The following is a 23,817-nucleotide window of genomic DNA, read 5'->3' as shown; positions in this document are numbered from 1 at the left end:
TCCTACCCACCAAGGACGATGCGGAGAACCCCCTTCCAAGAAATAAAGCATGGGAAAGTCAAACTAATACCAGGGCAAGAGAAGGACTCGGGTGCAGGTATTTAATGTGCCAACCCAAATACCTGCGGAACTGTTAGGAGGCCTCTTCAGACAGTACAGTGTGGTGGAACAGGTGATCCCAGTACGGTCAAAAACTGGGACTCACCTAGCGTGCTACACAATAGCAATGAGGCTGAAGAAGGAGGGTATTCGGTCGATACCAGCGCTACTGACATATACAAGGACACCATCATAACGGTAGTGGTGGAGGGCCGTCGTCCGCACTGCTGGTTCTGTCAAAAGCAGGGCCACATGGCTAGGAGCTGCCCTCAAAGGGTAACTACTAATTAAACGACTCAAAAGGCAATCACAACCCCTGAGACAGTGCCCGCGCCAAAACAGGCGGCAACAACCCCTGCAACCGCGGCACCAACCCCAGCTCCAAGCAAAACCCAAACCACCCAGGAGGCCAAGGAGGAGGAATGGAGCATGGTAGTGAGACAAAAACGGAAACACAAAATCCCTTCCGCTACCGTCCCACCACCAGCCCAAAAATCGAGGCAGCAGCCTCTGCAAATGCAGCAACAACAAGAGCCACTGCAGCCGATGCCGTGGAAACAGCTGCAGCAACAACAACTACTGCAGTAGCAAAAGCAGCAAGTGCAGCAGAAGCAGAAGCAGCAACGACACCAGCGAGAGCAGCAGCAACAAAAACAGCCGCAGCAGCAATTAGAGGAGCAGACACAACCAACGGTCCCCACACCAATCGAGACGGGGATCAAGCGGAGAAAAGACTGCTCCTCTGAGGATGAATCCGCAAGTGATGGGGAGAACTCAACGTCCCCTCTCCCCGGTTCATTCGAAAGACTAAAAAAGAAAAACAAAAGAAGAAAAGGGGAAGAAAAGGTGGCCCCCACTCCCTGTGAACATACACCACCCTTAACAACAAAATCCACTTCAACTCCCAAACCAGACACTGCACTAACACCAGACACTGCACCAACACCAGACAGCACACCAACAACAAACATGGCACCAACACCAGACACCACACCAACACCGGACACCGGACCAACACCAGACACCACACCAACAACAAACATGACACCAACACCAGACACCACACCAGCACAAACACCAGGCACCACACCAGCACCAACACCAGGCACAACACAAACACCTGTCCCCACACTAGGAACTATGTTATGTAGACCCTCTATCTGTGGCAACAGACATTTCCCATCGGCAGAGGAAAAACTTAAAACCTCTGCTGGATTATAAACAGATAGAGGGAAAGGTGTAAATATCCCCTCAAATTTCCCGGACGCCCCACTCCTAATAACTTTTGTCAGAACTCCAGAGGCCTGCACGACCGACTTGTGGACAAAGCTGCAGGCCGCGGAGGGGCATTTCCGGAAATCGAACTGGTGCAGAAAAATGACCCTTCTCTTAACGAACTGTCAAAACAATGCAAGGGAAGGGTCCCAGTGTTGGTCTATCCGTCACTCTACAGGGCCATAAAATTAATTTATCCTTTTGACGTCGGCGGCATTGCGAGAGAAGGTCAGGATATGAAAAACCTGACCACCTTGAGCATGGCACATAACGTCGGCGTCCTCTCCCCGACTGACTTCGGAGTTGAGTGTGACACACCCCAAGGTAGGTACCATGGCTTTGAATTTGGCTAGTTTGAATGCGAGGGGCTTGAGATCATCGGGTCGTGCGGCTCGCCTTCAGCACGACTTCTTGTCCCTTGGAGTGGATGTGACTGCGATTCAGGAGACGCATTTCGTTTCCTCTGCGGACTGTCAGGTGCTGGCCCGAGATTTTGAGGATTTCTAACCATATGGCAGCCTGCAGGGGAAGGGAGTTTCCGTGCTGGTTAAACATACCCCGCTGGCGAAGGCCGACGTTGTTCATAGGGATGCGGTGGGCAGGCTGGTTGTGGCAGATGTTGCCCTAAAAGATTCTGTATTTCGGGTGGTCGCGGTTCATGTGCCCAGCACCGCTCGTGAGAGGGTCTCATTCTTCAGTCAGCTTGACGTTTTTGTAGATTGTCGGAAGCGGTAGTGCTAATGGGGGATTGGAACACCATCTTAGACCCCAAGATAGATAAGGTCGGAGGCGATGCTAGAGGATTGGAGAGGTGCGAGTCCAGCCTGGCTGATCTACTGGCTAGATGCGGTCTGGGCGACAGGTTTCGGATCGAGCATCCGGGGCGGGAGATGTGGAGGTGGACCAATAGTGTTTCCTCCTATCCAAGCACTTACTTGGACATGATGTATGTTAGGAGAGACAAAGTAGACTTCTTATCTTGTCCCACATTCACCTGGCTAGGTCAGACGGACCATAAACTAGTTATGGCCCGGCTGAAGCTAGGAAATAGGCCTAAGTTAGTGGCTCACTGGATGTTAAACACCTCCCTTTTGGAGATACAAGACTTCCAAGAGAAGCTAATAGAATTTATTCAAAAAGCACTAGTGGGGGCGGTTACCGGAAGTAAGTGGTGGGTAAGTCTAAAAGCCAAAATTATAACCTTCTCTGTCAAGTATGCCCAGTGCCTCGCACTAGATAAGGCCAAGACGAAGAAGAAGCTAGAACAGAAACTAGCCCGGGCTACGGGGGAGGGTGATAGGGTTAGTCAGGAACTAGCTGCGTGAGAATAGCGAGCGTTATGAAGTAGTCAGAGCTAGGCTTAGGAAGGTAGGCAATGAAGTCAACTCCAACACTGACGCGTGTCGTGAAATTTCTAGGCGTGGCTCGAACAAGTACGTTGCAAAGGTAAGACATCCGCATGGACGCTCCCTGGAATTGACTCGGGAGATCTGCGAGGGCTTTCGAGAACATTTCGAGGAGCGTTTTACGCAGCAGTCCGATCTTCCAGTCCTTGAGTTTAGCGACTATTTGGCCGACTCTCCCCGCCTAGAGGCGACTAGAGCAGCTAGTTGCGAAGGCCGGGTGACGGAGCGGGAGTTTTTTTACTGTGCTGAAGCAGGTCAGCTGTGACTGATCGCTGGGGCTCGATGGTCTGCTATACAAACTGTATGTTTCTGCCTCTTCTGACAGATGTGTTCAACCATTGGTTTGCTCAGGGATCCATCCCGGGGAAAGTCACCAAGGGAGTGATCACATTGCTGAGAAAAGGTGACGGGCATGGTGGGAAAGAGTTAGACAATTACAGGCCCATAACTCTGCTAAACACAGAGTTGAAGATTTTGGCCAAGGTTGTTATCAGCGAGTTGGTTGAACTGGAACAGAACTACGCTGTGAAGGGGAGATCGATTCAGAACAACTAGCACCTGATCTGCACAATCCTAGATGACGACACGGAAGCCGCGCTTATCAACTTAGATCAGTCCAAAGCGTTCGATAGGGTCGACCATCGTTTCTTGGCATCTGTCTTAGAGGCCGCCGGTTTTAAACCGGACTTCTGCAAGTAGATCTCCATGATGTATCGACAGCCCACAGCCCTCGTACAAGTCAACGGAAAGCGCTCGAAACCCTTAGTTATCGTCGGTCGGTTCGTCAGGGTTGTCCGCTGTCGCCCCTGCTCTATGTCCTTGCTTTGGAGCCCCTACTCCGAAAGCTGAGACGTGTGGAGGCAAATTCGGCCCTGCGCGGAATAACAATACCCGATGGCTCAGCCGCCAAGGTATCCGTGTTCGCCGATGATGTCACGGTCTTTGTGTCGAGCTTCAGAGACATTAAGATCTTGTCGGAGGCGCTCGCTCAGTACGAAAGAATTGCAGTGACCAAGATAAACCGCAGCAAGTCGGTAGAACTGCGGTTGGACGCTTGCAGTGGAAACGCAAACCTCCCGGTGCCCTTCAGCTGGACGGATGGCCTTGTTCGGATCCTCCGCGTGTGGTTTGGACCGGGTCTCCAGCTTGACAAAAATTGGTTGGAGGTACGGTCAAAGGTGAAGCCTGCAGTCAATTTGTGGCTTCCTAGGAAACTTTCCTTAAAGGGTAGAGCTGAGGCGTGCACCACTTATGTCTTTCCTCTCATCCTTTACCGACAGGCAATACTTCCCCTGCCTGCACAACACATATCAGCTCTTGTCGAACTCTTGTCCTCCCTTCTTTGGGACAGAGGAAGACACTGAGTGAGCAGACAGGTCTGTATTCAACGTCCATGTGAGGGAGGCTTGGGAATGCCGGACTTGAAGTGTCATCGAGACGCTGAGAGGCTGGCTTTCCTGAGCCACTATATGCAAGATGACCAATCGTGGCACACCGTGGTTACTGCCGCCTTCCCTGACCTCGTTCTCGACCCTTCTATCGAGAACGTCGCAGGCCGCCAGGAGAATCTGCCTACATGAAAGAGTACCGAGCCACGCTAAAACGACTACCAAGGTCCAGCGACCTTGTGACTGCTACCCGTAGGGAACTCCACAGGGATCTAGTGAAGGGGGCCGCCCCCGACCCACTATGTGTGCGTTTGGGTTGGCAGCAGAGTGAGATCCGCTCCGCGTGGAGTTGAACGCCAGGTTTGAGTCATCTGAACAATTCGGAGTTCTCTCTGACCTGGCGATTAGCCCGTAATGCACTTTCACTCAACAACATACAATGCAGTTCCGGGTTTTTGGAGTCGCCTGATTGTCCCCGTTGTGGGACAACGGCCGTAGAAACGACTGATCATGCTTTCTTTAATTGCCATGAACTCCGCCGGTACTGGTCGTATGTCAGCGAGGTAACGGCTCACATCGAGTACTGTATCCAATGTCGTGGACAACGTGAGGCCGCCGTGGGACTGGGAAAGACAAATGACCTACGTTACGATCCAGGCCGTGACAAGAATGGTGATTTGGACGTCGCGTCTGCAAGGTTGCTGGGGGGTTGTTGTCTTTTTCTGATAAGGATCTGATCGCTTTCTTTAAACACCAACTACAGGTGAAGATCACGACAATAAAAAATGTTTTAAAAATTGGGAGTTAAGTAGGACGTCCCCCAGTATGAATGGGTGAATGCGGTATTATGGTGAAAGAAGATACTAGCTGGGAGAAACTTTTGATTTTGTTTAGTTCTGGAGTGACAAGAATGACCAACGACCCCGACAATCCCCCCTTTTGAGTTGGCCATGTGCCTAAGTTTTTTGTTCATTGTTGATTTTCAATGTATTTTTAACATAAATCAAGGATTTAATATCTCAAAGTGTAGTATCTGTTCTCTGATACATACACCGCGCTAGGCAGTGCTGTTCTGGCGACACATTCTCGTGCCCGGAACACCTGACGAGCTTGTTGGGTAGCGTTCTGTCCGCACCCTCACTTGGTCTGTCTTTCTCTGCTCTCCCTCCTCACGGGGTGACCCGAGCTGATAATTTACGACCTTCCCGTGAGGGAGGATCGGATACACTTTCTCTCTTCTCTCCACTAACTTCCCGCTCCCTCTCTCAGTTTTATCTCCCCTCTTGCCGCCTTTGGCGCCACTTCTTTTTGGCGCCAAAGTCGGCTCCCCACTTTGGACGCCGACTCCACGTCACTCATTTTGGCGATTTTCAATACAGGGAAGAGAGCTTTTTTAAAAAATGGTCACCCCCAGCCCAGGGGCCACCAATACAGATACCCCTAGCCAGGGGGCTACCACAGGAAAAACTGCTCCCCAAGAAGACGACTCCCCAACAGGGGGAGCAAAAAACAACGAGGCATACCGCCCGGATAATAAACCGAAGGACGCTCCCCAGAAAGGAAAAAACTCATCAGCAGCTCCCCAAGGGGGCCACTCCCCACAAAGGGTAGAAAAAACAATGTTGGACGGGGCATCCCGCTCTGAAAACAAAAATCAAGAGGCAGTAGCCCCAAAGGACGATAAGGGGAACAGTGCTCCCCAGGAGGGTTACTGCCCCAAAAGGGAAGCAAATCAAGAAAACGGGGGGGGGGGCATACAGCCTGGACCTCCCCAAAACAAAAGGGGCAAAAGCTCCCAAGGACAATAAAGGAGACAATGCTCCTCAGGAGGCCGACTCCCCACAAAGGGAGGCGTTTCCTAGAAGAAGCATAGAGCAAGGAGAATCGGTTCCAAAGGAAAGCGGAAGAGGAAATGCCCCCCAAAATAGCAACCCTTCCGCAAAGGAACAGCAAAAACAATCCAACCCCACCAAAGGTCCAACACGAACAAGAGGATCTGCATGGGGGAAGACTTTAGAGAAGCAACTGTGCCCTCAAGAGTATAGAGACTTGTACTTGACCAAGTACAGACAATACATAGAGAGGCAGAAATTAAAGCAGTGCCAGGCGCTTGGGGGGCAATCGAAGGCAGAGTCCTCTCCCTCATCATCTCCGATATGCCAGAAAACCGCCTCCTAGGGATGAAAAAGGAAGACATGGCAGGGCTCCTACACAAGCTAAACATCCTGGTACTATACTTGTACCAGAGGAGCTACGCCATGTGGGACATCCTCCTATCCACCAAGGAAGATGCGGAAAGACTCCCCTACAAGAAATTAAGCATGGGAGAATAAAACTAAAGCCCGAATACCAGGACAGGACAAGAACCCGGGTGCAGGTATTCAATGTACCTATGCAAATATCAGCAGAAATCCTGGGATCCTTCTTCACACAGTTCGGCGAGGTGGAAAAAATAACCCCAGTGCGGTCGAAAACCGGCATGCACTTGGGCAGCTACACTGTAGCCATGAGGCTAAAGAAAGGAGATTTCCAGGCGATACCAGCACAGCTGACATTTAAGGAGGCAACTATGACCGTGGTGGTGGAGGGCCGTCGTCCGCACTGCTGGCTGCCAAAAGCAGGGTCACATGGCCAAGAGCTGCCCTCAAAGGTCAACTCCTACTCGAGTGACAACAAAGGCGGTCCCAAACTCTGAGACAGCATCAGTGTCCAAACAGTCTTTCACAACTCCTGCAACCGGAGCACCAACCCCAGCACCAAGGAAACACAAAACCACACAGGAGGCCAAGGGGGGGATGGAGCACGGTAATGAGGCGGAAACGGAAGCCCACAATTACATCTGCCACCGTCCCACCATCAACCAAACAGCTGAGGCAGCAACAACAACAGCAGTCTCCACAACAGCCGCAGCAACAGCCACGGCAGCAGACACAGCAGCAGCAGCAGCAGCAGCAGCCAAACCAGCCATTGAACCAGCCGCAGCAATAACATCAACTGCTGCAGCCAATTCCACAACCAATGCCACGAAAACAGCGGCAACAACAAAAACAGCAGCAACCAAAGCAGCAGCAGCAACAGCCAGAACAGGAGCAACAGCAACAGAAACGGCTGCAGCAACCAGAGCATTAACAGCATCAACCAGAGAAACAACAATTAGAGGAGCAGCAACAACCAACGGTTCCCACACCAATTGAGACGGGGATCAAGCGAAGAAAACACTGCTCCTCTGAGGATGAATCCGCTAGCGAGAGGGAGAGGAACTCAACCTCACCACTCCCTGGTTCATTAAAAAGAATAGAAAAGAAAAGCAAAAGAAGGAAAAAAGAGGAAGAAAAGGCAGCCCCCACTCCCTGTGAGCATACACCACCCCAACAACAACACAACCCACTTCCACCCCCAAATCACATACTGCACCAACACCAGACACCGCACCAACACCAACACCAGACACCACACAGACACTCGTCCCCACACCGGTGGAAATTTAGCCGCCATCCCAGAAATAAAAGAATGAACTCGGGAGGGGGAGAGACCCTTCAGATTCTCCCACTTACGGACTAACTCCAACAGGGACCTCGCCCTCGAAATGAGAGAGGAACTTTTTGTTGCAGACCCCCTGTCTGTGGCAATGGACTTACCACACCGGGAGAGAAAACATTTAAAATATCTGCTGGAATGCCAACAGATAGGGGGAAAAGACGTTAATGTCCCCTCTAATTTCCCGGACGCCCCACAGCTAACAACTTTCGTCAGGCTTCCAGATGCCTGCAAGACCAACGTGTGGATAATGCTGGAGGCCGCTGAAGGGGCTGGTCCGGGAATTGAACTGATTAGGAAAAATGACGCTTCCCTTGAAGAACTCGCAAAACTATGCAAGGGAACGGTGCCAGTGTTGGTCAATCCATCACTCTATAGGGCCCTTAAATTGACTTACCCTTTGGACGTCGGCGGCATTATGAGAGAAGGTCAGGACATGAAAAACCTGACCACCTTGAGCATTGCATACAACGTCGGTGTCCTTTGCCCAGCTGACTTCGGAGCTGGGTGTAACACACCGTAAGGTAGGTACCATGGCTTTGAATTTGGCTAGTCTGAATGCGAGGCGTGCACCACTTATGTCTTTCCTCTTATCCTTTACCGACAGGCAATACTTCCCCTGCCTGCACAACACATAACAGCTCTTGTCGAACTCTTGTCCTCGCTTCTTTGGGACAGAGGAAGACACTGGGTGAGCAGACAGGTCTGCTTCTAACGTCCGTGTGAGGGAGGTTTGGGAATGCAAAACTTGAAGTGTCATCGAGACGCTGAGAGGCTGGCCTTCCTGAACCACCACCTTCAAGAAGATCAACCATGGCACCTCGCGATTACTGCCGCCTTCCCCGACCTCATTCTCGACCCCTCTATCGAGAGTCGTTGTAGGCCGCGGGGAGACTCAGCCTTCCTGAAAGAGTGCCGAGCCGTGCTAAAACGACTACCAAGGTCCAGCGACCTTGTGACTGCTACCCGTAGGGAACTCCACATGGATCTAGTGAAGGGGGCCGCTGACGACCTGCTATGCGCGCGTTTGGGTTGGCAGCAGAGTGGGCGCCAGGTTCGAGTCATCTGAACAAGTTGGAGTTCTCTCTAACCTTACAATTGGCCCGAAATGCACTTCCACTTTACAACATACAATGCAGTTCTGCATTTTGGAGTAGCTTGCTTGTCCCCCTTGCGGAACAACGGTCGTAGACACGACTGATCACACTTTCTTTGATTGCCATGAACTCCGCCAGTACTAGTCATATGTCAGCGAGGTGACGGCTCGCATCGATCCCGAGAATTACCGTATCCAATGTCGTTGACAACGTGAGACCGCCGTGGGACCGGGTATGTGCGTGTGAGTGTGCCTTGCATTTCATGTTTTTGTGTGTTGATATTAGGTTCTGCTTAGTTCGGGAGTGAATCTTGTTATGAAGTTTTTTTCTTGTGTAAGTAAATAAAAATAATTGTCTGTTTGGAAGATTGGTATTATTTTGTGTGTAATAAATTGCGAACAGACGGGCTTACCTGACAAACGCTCGAGGTGTGCACTCTGCAAAGCGGGCACGTCCCAAAAATGGCAAGATGGCGGCGGCCGGTTAATATTGCCAAGTAATCACGCAAAATCTCGTATTCTCTCGCACACACGAGAGTTCAGCTTAGTATAAAAACGGGTCACTGTGAGCAAGAAGGGAGAAGGAAAAACGTAGTCAAGACAAAGACGACGCTTCTGACGACTGAGAAGAAAAAAGAAGAAAAAGAGCAAGAAGTAGAAGAGGAAGAAGAGAACGATACATGAGAAGACGAGGTGTGTGCGGTTTTGAGTAAATCGAAACAGACAGAAAAAAAACTCTGATTACAAGCTATTTCGGCTTTGGTATGGAGAAATTTGACATCAGATTAATTCCGGAATTCGATGGCTCCCCCACTGGTCCCTCGGTGGTCGAATGGCTAGAAAAGGCTGAGCGCGTTTGCCGGTTGTGCAAGATTAAAGACCCAGCTATGGTTATCCCATTGAGACTCACTAAAGGGGCTTATGCCGTGTACCAGCAGCTAGGGGAGGATCCGACCATGGAACAGATTACACAAGCGCTATACGGGGCATTTGGTACAGACCCTTTTGTCGCCTGGAGGCAGTTTTCCGAACGCCGACTTGGGCCGGGGGAGACAGTGGATGTCTACATGGCCGACTTGAAAAAGCTTGCCACTCCCTTCGGCGGTGCAAGTGATCGCATATTGGCATGCGCCTTTTTGTCGGGACTTCCGGATGAGGCAAGTCGACTGCTGCGAGCATCGTCAAGACTCACTGAGATTGGATTGGAGGAGTTATTGGCGAGAGCACGAAACATCTTGAAAGACGATCGAGAACTAGTCTCCGCAGCTGTTGACACTCTGGACTCGCCAACGAAGGGTCTACGATGCTATACCTGTGGTGGCCCCAACCACTTTTCCAGAGACTGCAAAAGCGGTACAAGGCGCACCCCTAATTATGGAGCACGACAAGTAATACGGTGTCACCAATGCAATAAGCCAGGCCACATTGCGCGGAATTGTCCGGGAAACGGGCAAGGGGAGTACGCCGCAGCGCTAGCACCCTCCCCAACGCGGCATTGAACAAAGCGCTGCCTGCAGTAACAGTTCAAGTTGATGGATGTGAACGTTCAGCGCTGGTTGACACCGGCTGTACCCAAACCCTTCTTCGAAAGGAATATTGCGCCACATGGAAGAAACGAAGGATCCCTGTACTTACTGTCGGCCAAGGCTCATTGGTGTGTTGTGGGGTCAGCGTTGTTCATATCAGCATTGGCAATGGCTCTCCGGTTGCTGTGACGGTGTTAGTGGTCGATGGGGAGCCGCTCGGATATGACCTTCTCCTTGGAATGGACGCTATCACACAGCTAGGCGGAATTACTGTGAACGGCGCCGGTGATGTGAGCTTCTCTCGACCAAACAAACAAATGTGTGCAGCAATCACTCTCGATGAGCCCGACTTCCATGCAGAATACGATAAGGGTACAAACACTTGGACAGCGTCCTGGAAATGGGCAGGCGACCAGCCACCAGTGTCATTGCGAAATCGACTTACAGAGTATCCCCCTCCTGCGTGGCTTAGGGGGCAGTACGAGGCAGAACTTCAAGTGTGGCTGGATAATGGCTGGTTAGTTCCATACCCAGAGAATGAGCTCGGGCCCCCGCGGGGGCTAATTCCCCGTATGGCTGTCAGACAAGAGAACAAGCAGAAAGTTCGACCTGTTCTTGATTACTAGGAACTTAATGAATACGTTGACCCACACACTGCGGGGGCTGATGTCTGTGCTCATAAACTACGGGAGTGGCGGCGGCAGGGTGCGGAAGCAGCCATACTGGACTTGCGAAGAGCGTACTTGCAAATACGTGTTGAGAAATCGCTGTGGCCGTTCCAGACGGTGGTGATCAAAGGAACTCGCTATTGCTTGACCAGGCTAGGATTCGGCCTGAATGTAGCCCCTAACATCATGACAGCAATCATGCAGGCGATCCGGCGTCAAGATGAAGCGGTGCAACATGCGACATCGTCGTATATAGACGACATTTTTGTCAATGAGAGCCTCCTGTCTGCCCAGGCGGTCAAAGAACACTTCGAGCACTTCGGATTGTCGTGCAAGGAGCCGGAGCGGTAACAGGACGGGGCGAAAGTGCTCGGACTGCAGGTGAGCGGAAGTGCAGATGGCCTTCAATGGGGAAGGAGTGGTGAAATCCCGGAAATCCCATCTACCATCACACGTCGGAGCACGTTTTCCATTTGCGGAAAATTGGTGGGTCACTTCCCTGTGTGTGGGTGGCTCCGAGTGGCTGTAGCGGCCATAAAGCGACGGGCAACTTCTATGTCAACTGGATGGGACGATGAGGTGCATGATCCTGCCCTACGAAGCATGCTGGTGGAAGTTGTGGCCAGAGTGACCAATGATGACCCTGTACGGGGGAGCTGGTGCGTCGATGGGAGTGAATTTACAGTTTGGGTAGACGCCAGCTCACTTGCCCTTGGCGTTGCTCTGGCGGTCGACGGAAGGATAATAGAAGATGCCTGCTGGCTTCGGCCGGAGAATGACGCCAAGCATATAAACCTAGCTGAACTCGATGCTACACTGAAAGGAGTCAATCTAGCGCTTCAGTGGCAGGCTAGAATCCTTCACATCATCACGGATTCCACGTGTGTGCATCGGTGGATGACCAATGCCTTGAACGGAAAAGCACGTCTGACAACGAAGGCGTTGGCCGAAATGTTGATCCGGAGGCGGCTTGCTACCCTAACCGAAACCACTAAGGAATACGACTTGGTCATAGATGTGACACTGGTGCAGTCCTGTTTGAATCAGGCGGATCGTCTGACCAGAGTGCCACGCCGTTGGCTAGACCTGCCAAAAAAAGTGAACGAGTCAGCACCTGTAAATTGCGCTGCAGTGGGACATAGACTCAGCCCGGAGCATATTAATGATGTCCATTGCCAAAGCGGGCACCCCGGTGTAAACCGAACGCTTTACTTCGCCAGATTGGTTGACCCCTCTGTGTCTCGGAGGGCTGTGAAATCTGTTGTGGGAAGCTGCAACACCTGCCGATCGATCGACCCAGCACCTGTCCGGTGGAAGAAGGGAATACTCAGTGTGAAGCGTAATTGGGATAGGATTGCGATGGACATAACGCACTACAACGGGAGGCATTTTTTGACGCTTATCGACTGTGGACCATCTAGGTTTTCATTGTGGCGGCCCCTTCACCGGCAGGACGCGGCTGCCATTATCCATGAGTTGGAAGGTGTGTTCCTCGAGCGTGGCCCTCCTTCTGAGATACTCACCGACAATGGCCCCGCTTTTGTTAGTGAGCCGTTTAAACAGTTTGCAGATGGCTGGGGTGTCCATCTGCGTTTTCGGTGGGCCCATGTTCCCAGTGAAAACGGGATTATTGAGCGCAATCACAGAACTGTTAAGACAATCGCAGCGCGGAAGGGGTGTACGGTACCTGAAGCAGTCTATTGGTACAACGTCACCCCTAAGGAGAATGTTTCACCCTCCACCGCGCCAGCCAACGCGCTACATATATACCGTGTCAGGGTGAGAGGTTTGGAGAGCAGCTCACTACCCGAACCGGAGCCACCACAAAAGAACATAAAAGAAGGAGATGTCGTCTGGGTTAAAAAACCCCGAGGCCAGTGCACGACTCGCTACGGAACCGGTCATGTCACTGAAGTGATCAGCCCGCAGGCGGTGCGAGTTGATGGAGTACCTCTTCATATTAAAGACTTAAGATCAGTATTCCAAACGCAGCTGCTGCTTGACGAAGATAGTGAAATTGAATCCGTGACCAGCGACCCATCATTCTGGTTCATGACGGCTTCAACGCACAGCGACACTGAGAGTTGTAGCCTTCAAAGTACTGACCCTCCTGCTGATGATGAAGACCCGGACAGTGATACTGCGATACTCAGCTTTAGGTTCGCCGACCTTCGTGTCACGGAAGACAGCGCAGACGATGAAGAAGCCCCGAATCCCCCTCTCCGAAGAAGCACTCGAAGAAAAAGGCCACCGCCTCCCTGCTCTTTCTGTGATAATGAGATCAGGGGGGAGTGTGTAATAAATTGCGAACAGACGGGCTTACCTGACAAACGCTCGAGGTGTGCACTCTGCAAAGCGGGCACGTCCAAAGAAAAATGGCAAGATGGCGGCGGCCGGTTAATATTGCCAAGTAATCACGCAAAATCTCGTGTTCTCTCGCACACACGAGAGTTCAGCTTAGCATAAAAACGGGTCACTGTGAGCAAGAAGGGAGAAGGAAAAACGTAGTCAAGACAAAGACGACGCTTCTGACGACTGAGAAGAAAAAAGAAAAAAAAGAGCAAGAAGTAGAAGAGGAAGAAGAGAACGATACATGAGAAGACGAGGTGTGTGCGGTTTTGAGTAAATCGAAACAGACAGAAAAAAAACTCTGATTACATTTTGAAGCTATTTTCACTGCATGTGTTGTGTACGTATTTTGAAACATAGAGGCGTCTGTTATCTGCAATTTTGATGTTGCTCTTATGTAAGGCCACTCTATTGCTGAAAGTTTTGGTGGCGCCTATGTAGGATTTGTTGCATGCTGTGCATCTTAGTGCATATACTACATTTCTAAATTGCTAGATCCTTTTTTATTCTGAATGTTTGTGTTGGGTTTTTGAATGTGTATGTGTTTCCTTCTATTATTATGTCACATACACCACATCGCGGTTTGTTGCATTTTGTAACCCCTTTTGTAGTGTGTGGAATGAGTTTTGAGGAAGTTAGGATGTGTTTTAAGTTTTTGGGTTGGCGTTTTCTTTTTATTATTTTGGTTGTTTTAAGTATGTTGTTTAGTTTGTCGTTCTGATTGAGGGGGACAAGGTTTTTTGTTATCTGTGTAAATAGTTCTGGGTTGTTTGTGTTGTGTGTGGAGACGTATGCTAGAATTTGGTCTTTGTTGTGTTCTTTTGGGATTCTAAGTTGGTCTATTGGAATTTTTTCAGCCAGTTCAATACCTTTCTGCATTAGTGGTAATGGATATCCTCTTTTCCGTAGTGTTATTTGCAGTTAATTCAGTTTAGTCGAACGGAGGTGTTTGTCTGTTACTATGGTGCAGACTCTACGTGCTAGGGAGTAGGGTATTGATTTTAGACAGTTTTTAGGATGGTGGCTTTTGAAGTGGAGGCATTGTTGAGTGTCTGTGGGTTTGTGGTAGATGTCTGTAATTATGTTGTTGTTTTTGATTGTTACAAGGATGTCTAGGAAAGGTAGTTCTGTGGGGCTTTGTCCCAGTGTGAAGTTTATTTTTGGGTGTAGATTTTGTAGCAAAGTGTGGAGTTCTCTGATATCCCCCCATATGGCCCTTCAAAGGATAAAGCAGTCGTCTAGGTATCTTTTCCAAGATTTTACGAAGAGTGTTTTTATATTGTGCCCGTATTCCTGCTCTATCCTTTCATAAAGGGTCTCTTCTAGGAAGGCGAGTGTAAGGGTGGCATATGTCGGTGCCATTTTAGTACCCATTGCTGTGCCTAATATTTGGATGTAGTTGTCATTAGTGAATTGGAAGGAGTTGTTATTGAGGATTATGTCAATGCTGTCAATCACGAATTGTTTATTGAATCTGGGTTGTAAGGTCTGTGTATGTTTGTCAATCCAATATGAGATAGCTTCTTTTCCTAGGTAATGTGGGATATTGCTATATAGGCTACTAACATCGAATGTGGCTAGTATTGTCCCATCGTCTACTGTTTGTGATTGGGAGATAAGGAAGTGTGCGTCATCTCTTACATAACTTTTGACTAGATTGGTGAAGGGCTGTAATAATATATCTATTAGGTTGCTAAGTCTGCTTGTTGGGCATGATGGTCCTGTTACTATGGGTCTGAATGTGAGGTCATGGGGGTGTGGGATGCTTATGCACTCCGACTTTTGTATGTTGATGGCATGTCTTACCTGGTTAGGTTTGTGTATTTTAGGTAGTCCATAGAAGATGTTTGTTTTTGTTGTGAAGTTTGTAAGGAAGTCTTTTTCTTTTTTAGTTAATGTATTGTTGTATGTTGCGCAGAGTTTTGTTATTTTAGATATCGTTGTGTCGTCTATGTTAGAGCTAACTGGTTTGTAATAATTTTCGTTCCCTAGTGATTCTAAAATTTTTGTTTTATAGTAGTTCTTATTCATGATAACCACTGCACTACCTTTGTCTGCTTCCTTTATAACTAACTTGTTATTATGTCGGATTTTTTAAAGTGCTTTCTTTTAAAGGCTCTGGAACCTCAATCCCAAACAAAAAGAAACACCCACCAGTAATCTAACACGAAAACAAAATCAAGCACTTAATGTTTGATCCATGTCCAAGTAACCTACATCTAAAATTTCAAATGTTTAGACCTAAAATTAGCGGAGGAATTTGGAAGAGTCTGCAAAAGTCAACTCTATAAACTTTGACCTCTTGGCAGCCAAATATTCGCCCAAAATCTGATTTAAAAGCGTGTTATATGTCTGAATATCCTTTATGTAAAATTTCAAATGTTTCGACCCAAAATTGGCTTAATAGTTTGCTAGAGATCGCAAAGTACAAATCTGTTGACCTCTTGGATTCCAAATTTTCTGCAGAAAAACAATGAAAAAGCTTCCCCTATGTCTGAATACACTTTATGTAAAATTTCAAATGTTTAGACAAAAAAATAGACTGAGTAATTTGATAGAGACCGCAGAGGTAAATTAAAAAAAAAACTTTGACCCCCAATTATGACCCTTTAACATTTATTGTTTTGGGCTCAAATCGAATTATAAAGTTAGATCCATGTCCAAGGAACATATATCTAAAATTTCATCTATTTAGACCCAAAATTTGCCATTACTGTCGATTTTTGGTTTTAAAAATGTGTTCCTACCCATACCACAAACAGATTTCAGCGATGGAGCAATATTTAGCTCAATTACGCTTTTAACATGACACACTTACCATCTAACAAAATTGCACATTCTGCTGGTCTGTCCAGATTGATTCCAAGTCAAACGGAATTGTTCGAAGAAGCAGTTATAGCAACAGTAAAAGAAGAAAAATTATCTAACAGACAGTAATAAATATTGTTAGATAACTACCTGTAAGACTCCAAGAAATTGAAAAAAAATCAGCGAAAATGGATGAATGCATTAAAAAGATTTTAAAAAATACAAGTGTGGCAAAACGAAAAGAAGAAAAAAGGATTAAAAGTATTTCCGTTGTCAATATGTAATGAAACTCTAATGTATGCAGATAGAGTGGTAATGCCGCAAGCGTTACAAATGAAAATTCTGAAATCTCCAGTATGAAAGCTCTAGTGAGAGGATATACATACTGGCCTAAAATGGACCAGGACACAGAAACAATAGTAAAATTATGCAGTAGTTGCCAACTAGCAGCGAAAGCTCAACTAGGTGTATCAGAAAGTTCGTGAAAAGTATTGAATAATTCCACCCCGTCTTCCCAAGCTTTATATAATTTAAGCCCTACTTTTTGTTCAATTAAAGGAGCAAGAACCAAAGTTTCATTAAAAAAAAAAAAAAACAGCGTGGTTTTTCTTAAAAAAAGGTTCTTCGGACTTTACAGGTAAATTTCTAAGAAACACTACTTTTTTGTTTTAAATTTGAATATATCATTTATTGATCTTTTATATTCAATTTGTGATATAACACTTTGGTGAGTAAATTAATTATTTACTTTTTAATAGACATTTCAAAATGGGAGGCGGGAATTAATTCGACCCCCTGTCTTTCCAAGCTTATAACTACTCGAAAAATGTAATTCAAGCCCTAATTTTGTTTCAATTAAAGGAACAAGGGCCAAGGTTTTATTAAAAAGAAACAAAAGAAAAAAAACAAACAACGTGTTTTTTTTTAAGTTTTAAACTTCGGACTTTACAGGTAAATTTTGAAAAAACACTTCTTTTTTTTGTTTTAAATTTGAGTATATTATTTATTGATCTTTTTTATCTTCAATGTGTGATATATAAAACTTTGGTGAGAAAATTAATTATTTACTTTTTAATAGACACTTGAAAATGGGGGAGCGTGAATTGTAAAAAAAAAAAACGTTTGTCTAAAATATTATATTCGGTTTATTGGAAAGAGCATAAAATTTCACATTGACCCTGAAAATATCGTAAAAATTGAATTAATAGAAAAACTTTGATAGAGTTTTAAAGTTTAAAAATTGAAAAATACTAAGCTCGTAAAATTCAATTAATTTCATTACTGTTTTTTAAAAAATAAAAATAAAATATTTATATTACTTTTAAAACAACTTTAATAGTTTATTTTGGATGTATAATCCATAAAGAAAATAAAGAACCGACTTTAAAAAAAGAACTTACGAGTTAGGGGTGTCCAAAATTCCTACAAAAATTCTGATACACCTAAAGCTCCACCCATAAGGATGAAACCTTGGCCTAAAACAGATGTACCCTGGACACGCATCCAAATAGATTACGCGAGACCACTGAAAGGATGTTATTACCTGGTAATCGTGGATAGTTTTATTAAATAGCCGGAAATTTATAGGTACAAACACCCCACAACTGAAGACACTATAAAGGCGTTAGTCGATGTATTTGGTCGTTTTAGAGTACCAAAAACAATTGTTAGTGACAATGGTACCATGTTCTCATGACAAGACTTTAAGGACTACTAACTTATTAAAAAAGTCCTAACAATTTATAGGATAACGCCAAACCAGAATACTAATGCAAATTTATTACCAGCTGAAACAATGGTTGCGAGGAAAGTACGTTCTGTGTTCGATCGATTAATTCCGAGAAAAAAAAAGAGAGAAAAAATTATTAAAGACTAGCAGGCCCACCCGGCGTTGCTCAGGACCGTATAATAAAACAATGAGAAAAATGAAGTTTGAACATATCTGTTATTCTTATGAGAGGGTTTTTTTATGTCTATATACCATTTGCTATCTCGTGCAAAAGAATATTTTATCTAACCACAAGTGCAACTATAATTTTAAGCGAAATTATGTAATTTCTAGAATAGTACTCGGCAGATTTTCCAAATAAATATGTAAAGATTATCTCAGCACATCCTGTATCCTATATGTCAGTTTCTTATTTAATAGATTGTTAGGTGAAAGTACAGAATAATTTACAAAAATAGCTTCCTCTCCCTATATTAAGAATGGCTTTCTAAATTATATCGTTATTATTTCAGCATTGTCCGTATTTCATATGTCAGTTTTTATTTCTTAAATTGTTAGGTGAAAGTACAGAATAGTTAAAAAGATACCTCCCATATTAAGAATGGCTTTCTAAATAATGCTATTATTTCAGCATAGTCCGCATCCGTATGTTAGTTTTCCCTCCCCCCTGTCTTAAAAATATATAAAATGAAGTAAATTTGAGATCACATAGTTCTACAACCATTTCCGGGACTGATTCCATATCATCCCATCTCTCTTAAAAATAGATAAAACATGAAGAAACTTTCAGATCGTAAACTGTTTCAGCCATTTCTGAAACTGACTCCATATCACCCCTCTCTCTTAAAAATAGATATTCCCCACTTCTCACTGTTAAAATTATATGTGAAATAAAGTAATTTTGAGATCGTAAACTGCTTCAGCAGTTTTCAGGCCTGACTTCGTATCCCCACTTCTTTAAAAAATATATATGAATAAAGTATTTTTGAGATCATAAACTGCTTCAGCCATTTCTGGGACTTACTCCATAATCTTCCTCGCCACCTCTTAAAATATATGCTGTGTCGGTTATTTTGTATTATTTTTTAAGAAGGAGGTAATGCCTGGTAGAAAACTATATTACGCTTACTTGACCTTTCGGCTAAGATCAAAGTGTCTTATCTATTCTGGTGCAGCATTTCAGCGAAATCACCCACTAGCCCCCCCCCCCCTCCATAAACAGAAAAAAGTGGTGGTAATGCTTGGGAGAATGGACAGGCATTAATTACCCACACCCCAATCTCACCTAAAAAATGAAGATTTAGTTATCCCTGGCAGCCTCCAGAGTACTTTTAAAAGCAACATAATCGTGCTTGTCCCTCCCCCGCCATAATCAGCACAGGACGTAACTTCCGGATAATGACTCAGCAGTTTACATATTTCAAATCGCGAGTAAAATTTACGTATGATTTCATTTGTTTAAAAAAAAAAGACACAAAAAAAAATGAGTTGGTGTCATCAGTTAGAACTGAGATAAATAAAAAAAACGAGCGTTCTAGCCTGAAAAACCGAATGTACGCGCATGCGCACACCAAACTACAATGTCAACTAATGCTTAATGAACATTTTACATGTAAATTTGCCGATGTCTGTATGCGATATACACGCATGTAAGCAAACATATTATTCGCTATAAATCACTCTTGGTACATAAATATTATTTCCTGAGAATTTCAGTACTATGTGACCAGTAGTTTAAGAGTTTACCTGTTAGATATTTACACACACATATGTTAAATGCTATGGATAGAGAAGATAATGCAAAGTACAGGGCGTATAAGGACGGTGAAAAAATTTTCTTTAAAAGCTATCAGAGAGGAAAGAGTTTTTAGGAAGATGGAATAGTCTCAAAAAGAATCGGGGGAATGGTCTATATAAAAGGACACATATTTTCCCATAAAAGACGTATAAACCAATTGAGACCAAGATAGAGGGAAACGGTCGAAGACCGAAAGCTTCCAATGGAAGTGTTGTTCGACACTTTCCAAATTGAACCTACAAACAACAAGGAAATACCAAGGGAAGTATCAATAACTCCGAAAACTAGTCACTCTCCAAAACTGAAGAATTCACAAAAGCTCAAAAAGAACTAAATGATGAAGTCAAATTCCAGGGAATAATTAGCTTGAGGGAAGGTGTAATAATAGAATGACCTAGCACCTGTCCGTACAATAATATGCATACAATGTAGATATAATCCTCCGATAATTAAAGAGATCCAATATAACATCTTGCGTTGCATTACCTTTTAAATAAACCTTTGTATTAACCCTACGTGAATGTCCTGTATTATGATTATCTATCTATCTATCTATCTATATATATATATATAATTCTGCTACTTGGGATAGTATTTACATATAAAAAATAGCAGTCAGTTCTCTTTAGATAGCTCGATAGTGATTTACTAGAGCAATAACTATTTCCTATAATTACCGTTTTACATGGAACAGATACTCATATTGTTGCTCATTTTTCAAAATGGTTGGGTTTATTAGTAACAAATTGCGTGCAAGTGTTTCGGTCTAATGTTAGCATATATGGATATATGTATCATATAGATCCATTTATTATGATAATGCTAACTGGGCAACTTTTCAACGAATAGAAAAATCAATTATATTTATATGCATATGTTTATGCATATGTACAGATGTGTGCGTGTCTATATTTAAACACCACTGGATAATTCCGAGTTCTAACATTTACTTTAGATATCACTAGTATAAGAATATATATGATTAAAGAATTTATCTGATGCTTTTAAGTAACTATTTTTACTGTGTAAATGTAAGAATTTCATCCTGTTAGATTTATTAGTTTACAAATAACAGCTGAAAAAATTAAACAATGAAAACATCTGCTTTCTCAAACGGAACACACAGTTAAATCACACGAGCATCTTGATAAGTGTTAGTCACATTAACGACGGTTATAAAGTGGTTATGCTGTTCTGTAAAACTTCCGTTAGTAATAAGATAAAATGATATATATGTAGGGAAAATTTTGGTGTGACTGCAGTCATGGAAGCGGACTGCAAAGGGTGGCATGTGCGAACTCGAAACCCGGCCGACCGAACACAGAAAGGTGACAAATTATCAGGTTCGATTGCGTCTTAATTTGCATGAATGAGACAATATAAGGCCGGCAGTGAAAAGGTCGAAAACGAGTGAGTTCTCGAAAATCGGACTGAACGCGTTAGAGCGGAGAATGTTGCCAAGAATTCAGTCCAAGGTTTTTTTTTCTATTAGAATATATAAGTTTATATCTTGTATATAAGTTTAAATCTTGTTTAGTTAGTTTCGCCTTGTGCGTTACGTAAAAAGGGAGACATTTCTCGTTGATACAGATTATATAGTAACATAACGACTTGTTTTTAAAAATATTTTTAGTGTCCGTACTACATGAACTCTTCCTCTTTGTTGGTCCCCGACAAAAATAGGGGGACCTGTGAATTCACCTTTGTCCGTTCGTCTGTTCGTTTATCCGCACTTTTCTCAATAATTACGCCTTGGGTTTAAAAAAAAAATTAAGACATTATACTGTGAAAACGGCATGTTCAACTTACTCCTCAAAACTTCATAGGAACAAACATTAAACATGATATGAGTAAAAAAGTAACAGAACGGAAATTCCAGGGAAAATTCCGGTTGCCCCCTCCCCTAAGGGTGCCTTTCGGGTTAAAAAGGCTAAAATAGGCATTTTCTGTTTATTAAAAAAAATGATGTCTACATTCTGAAAAGTTTTAACTAACTGATTTCTATATGATTTAGTTTGTCTATCTTTCACGATAACTCTTGGGTGTGCCCCAGGGGCTACTTTAGGGCTAATAAAAATACTCCATTTTTGGGACTATTTTATCGTATTTGTCCAAAAATTTCTGTGTATGCCTATTTATTAGTAGTTTGGCATGGTGCTCAAATTTACATATGTTAAACCCTTGGGAACTTTTAAATGGGAAGACAAATGATAAACTTAGTCATTTCTTTTATTGCAAATTACTCAAATTTACGTATGTTAAGGTCTAAAACTGCACCGTTTGTTAATTTTCAACAGGATTTAACATCCCCTTGGGACTTTGGGGGCTAAATAGGGGGGTGGAATGCTTACTTAGTCATTTTTTATGCCTTGTTCACTTTGCACTCGCGGACCACCATGCATGCTTCACTTGTTTTTGTTTTTTAGAAATCTAGCTTGATGATTTTTTTCAGCTGCGATCTAGACCTAGTTTCTTGGAAGTTTTGAAGAGTAAGTTGAACATGCCGTTTTCACAGTATAATGTCTTAATGAGCCTACCCTCTCTCGTGGGGTAGCATGTTGTCGACTGCGTCGGATTATTGTCTCCTTGCTCTTTGTATGTAGAACATAAGAATGTGTTGCGGAGGCTGTTCCAGCCACTCTGCCTTTTTGATTTTAAAGTTGGGGTTTTGCCCGATAATGATGTACTATTTTTAAGAGGTGCTAGTTCTTTTTTCTGCATACGATAAGATACTACTGAGTTGTTGGACGTCTTTTTTCTGTTCCCTCAGTCTGTAACAACCTAGATCAGTTCCTTTATAGTTTAGGAGATTTGAGTGAGTTGCGATATTCGTCAGTATTCGCCCATTAATAGAATCCGCGGTCAATTAGTGTTGCTCTGTAAGGGGAAGGAGGAAAATATAGATCTTTTACCTTCTTTAACAAAGTATTTATTGTCTTTACATAAACTACTGTTATTTATCAAGTGAGTATTGTTTTCACGTACTAGAAATCAGCAATTATTAACGAATTTAGCAAAGTATTTTCCTTGGTTCAGTCTTAGGTTGACCGGTACTCTGTGTTTCGTAAAGATGTGCTTTGGGCTTCTTTTACATGACCTCTTCTTATCTAGAGATGTAGTAATCAAGTACAACATAGTGGCCTCCAATTTCAATTCAGTTCAGTTGTCATGAGTTGTTCGGGCAGTTGGTATCTTAACTTGTTACATTTTGAACACTATTCTACAACCCTTTTGATTTGGTGTAATAATCATGTCTACCATATGGATTAACGAGCGTTTTTTTACCTCATTATTCCCTAATGACCAAGGTAGATTTTGCCAATCATGTTCGGTCTCACGAGTGATTCGCTTAGTGACCCAATTTTGGATATGATACTGCCGTTAATATGGTTTGACTGATGATAGAACTTTACCGCTTAATTATTGGGTGGTATGTAGTTGTTGGTCTCATCAGATTTGGTTCTTCTTCCAACTTCTTTAAATGTTTGTCTATAGCAGATAAAGAGTCCATTATGGCGATTATACATACTATCGCTTCCTCTAAGTGGATGTTTTGTTTGGTGAAAATATTGCTGGGTGGAATTCACGCGGGATATGCTGTATATACTTCAGGAATATAGCTAATGGTATTTTCATACTCCCATTAGATATACACGGTCTTTCCATCCCTGTCAGTATCTCACCGGGGTCATACTGCTTACCAGTGGCACTAATAGCTTGTGGTTTGCATATACCGTGAAGTCTAGTCCAACAAAATAGTCAGAGAAGCGACTGTACACCCAAGTTTCAATCATGCCACCGTTTTCTATTTAGGCATAAGGAGCTGCAGTCTTGGACATGGCTCATGAAGCCTATGTTACATCATGTATTTTCATGTTGTCCTGTCGTTGTAATATCGCTGCTCTCCAGCACATAAAATGAAGCGTCAGCAGAAACTACGGAGTCATTCGAGCATAATACTTGTGTTGAGTATCATGCCTTTTTAGTAGACCTAAATTCATCCTGTTACACACTTCTAAAAGAATGCAGGCGTGTAACTCTTGACCAAAATGAAAGCTTGTAGGTCTCGTTTATTCACGTTCGCTACGAGATATGTTATGCTTCAAAGAGAGGTGATTACCGTTGGTACACAATAAAT

This window comes from Euprymna scolopes, chromosome 13 (genome assembly GCF_053919585.1).
Source record: "Euprymna scolopes isolate OS-2025 chromosome 13, ASM5391958v1, whole genome shotgun sequence".
Taxonomy (NCBI): domain Eukaryota; kingdom Metazoa; phylum Mollusca; class Cephalopoda; order Sepiida; family Sepiolidae; genus Euprymna; species Euprymna scolopes.
This window is presented reverse-complemented; position numbering follows the sequence as displayed.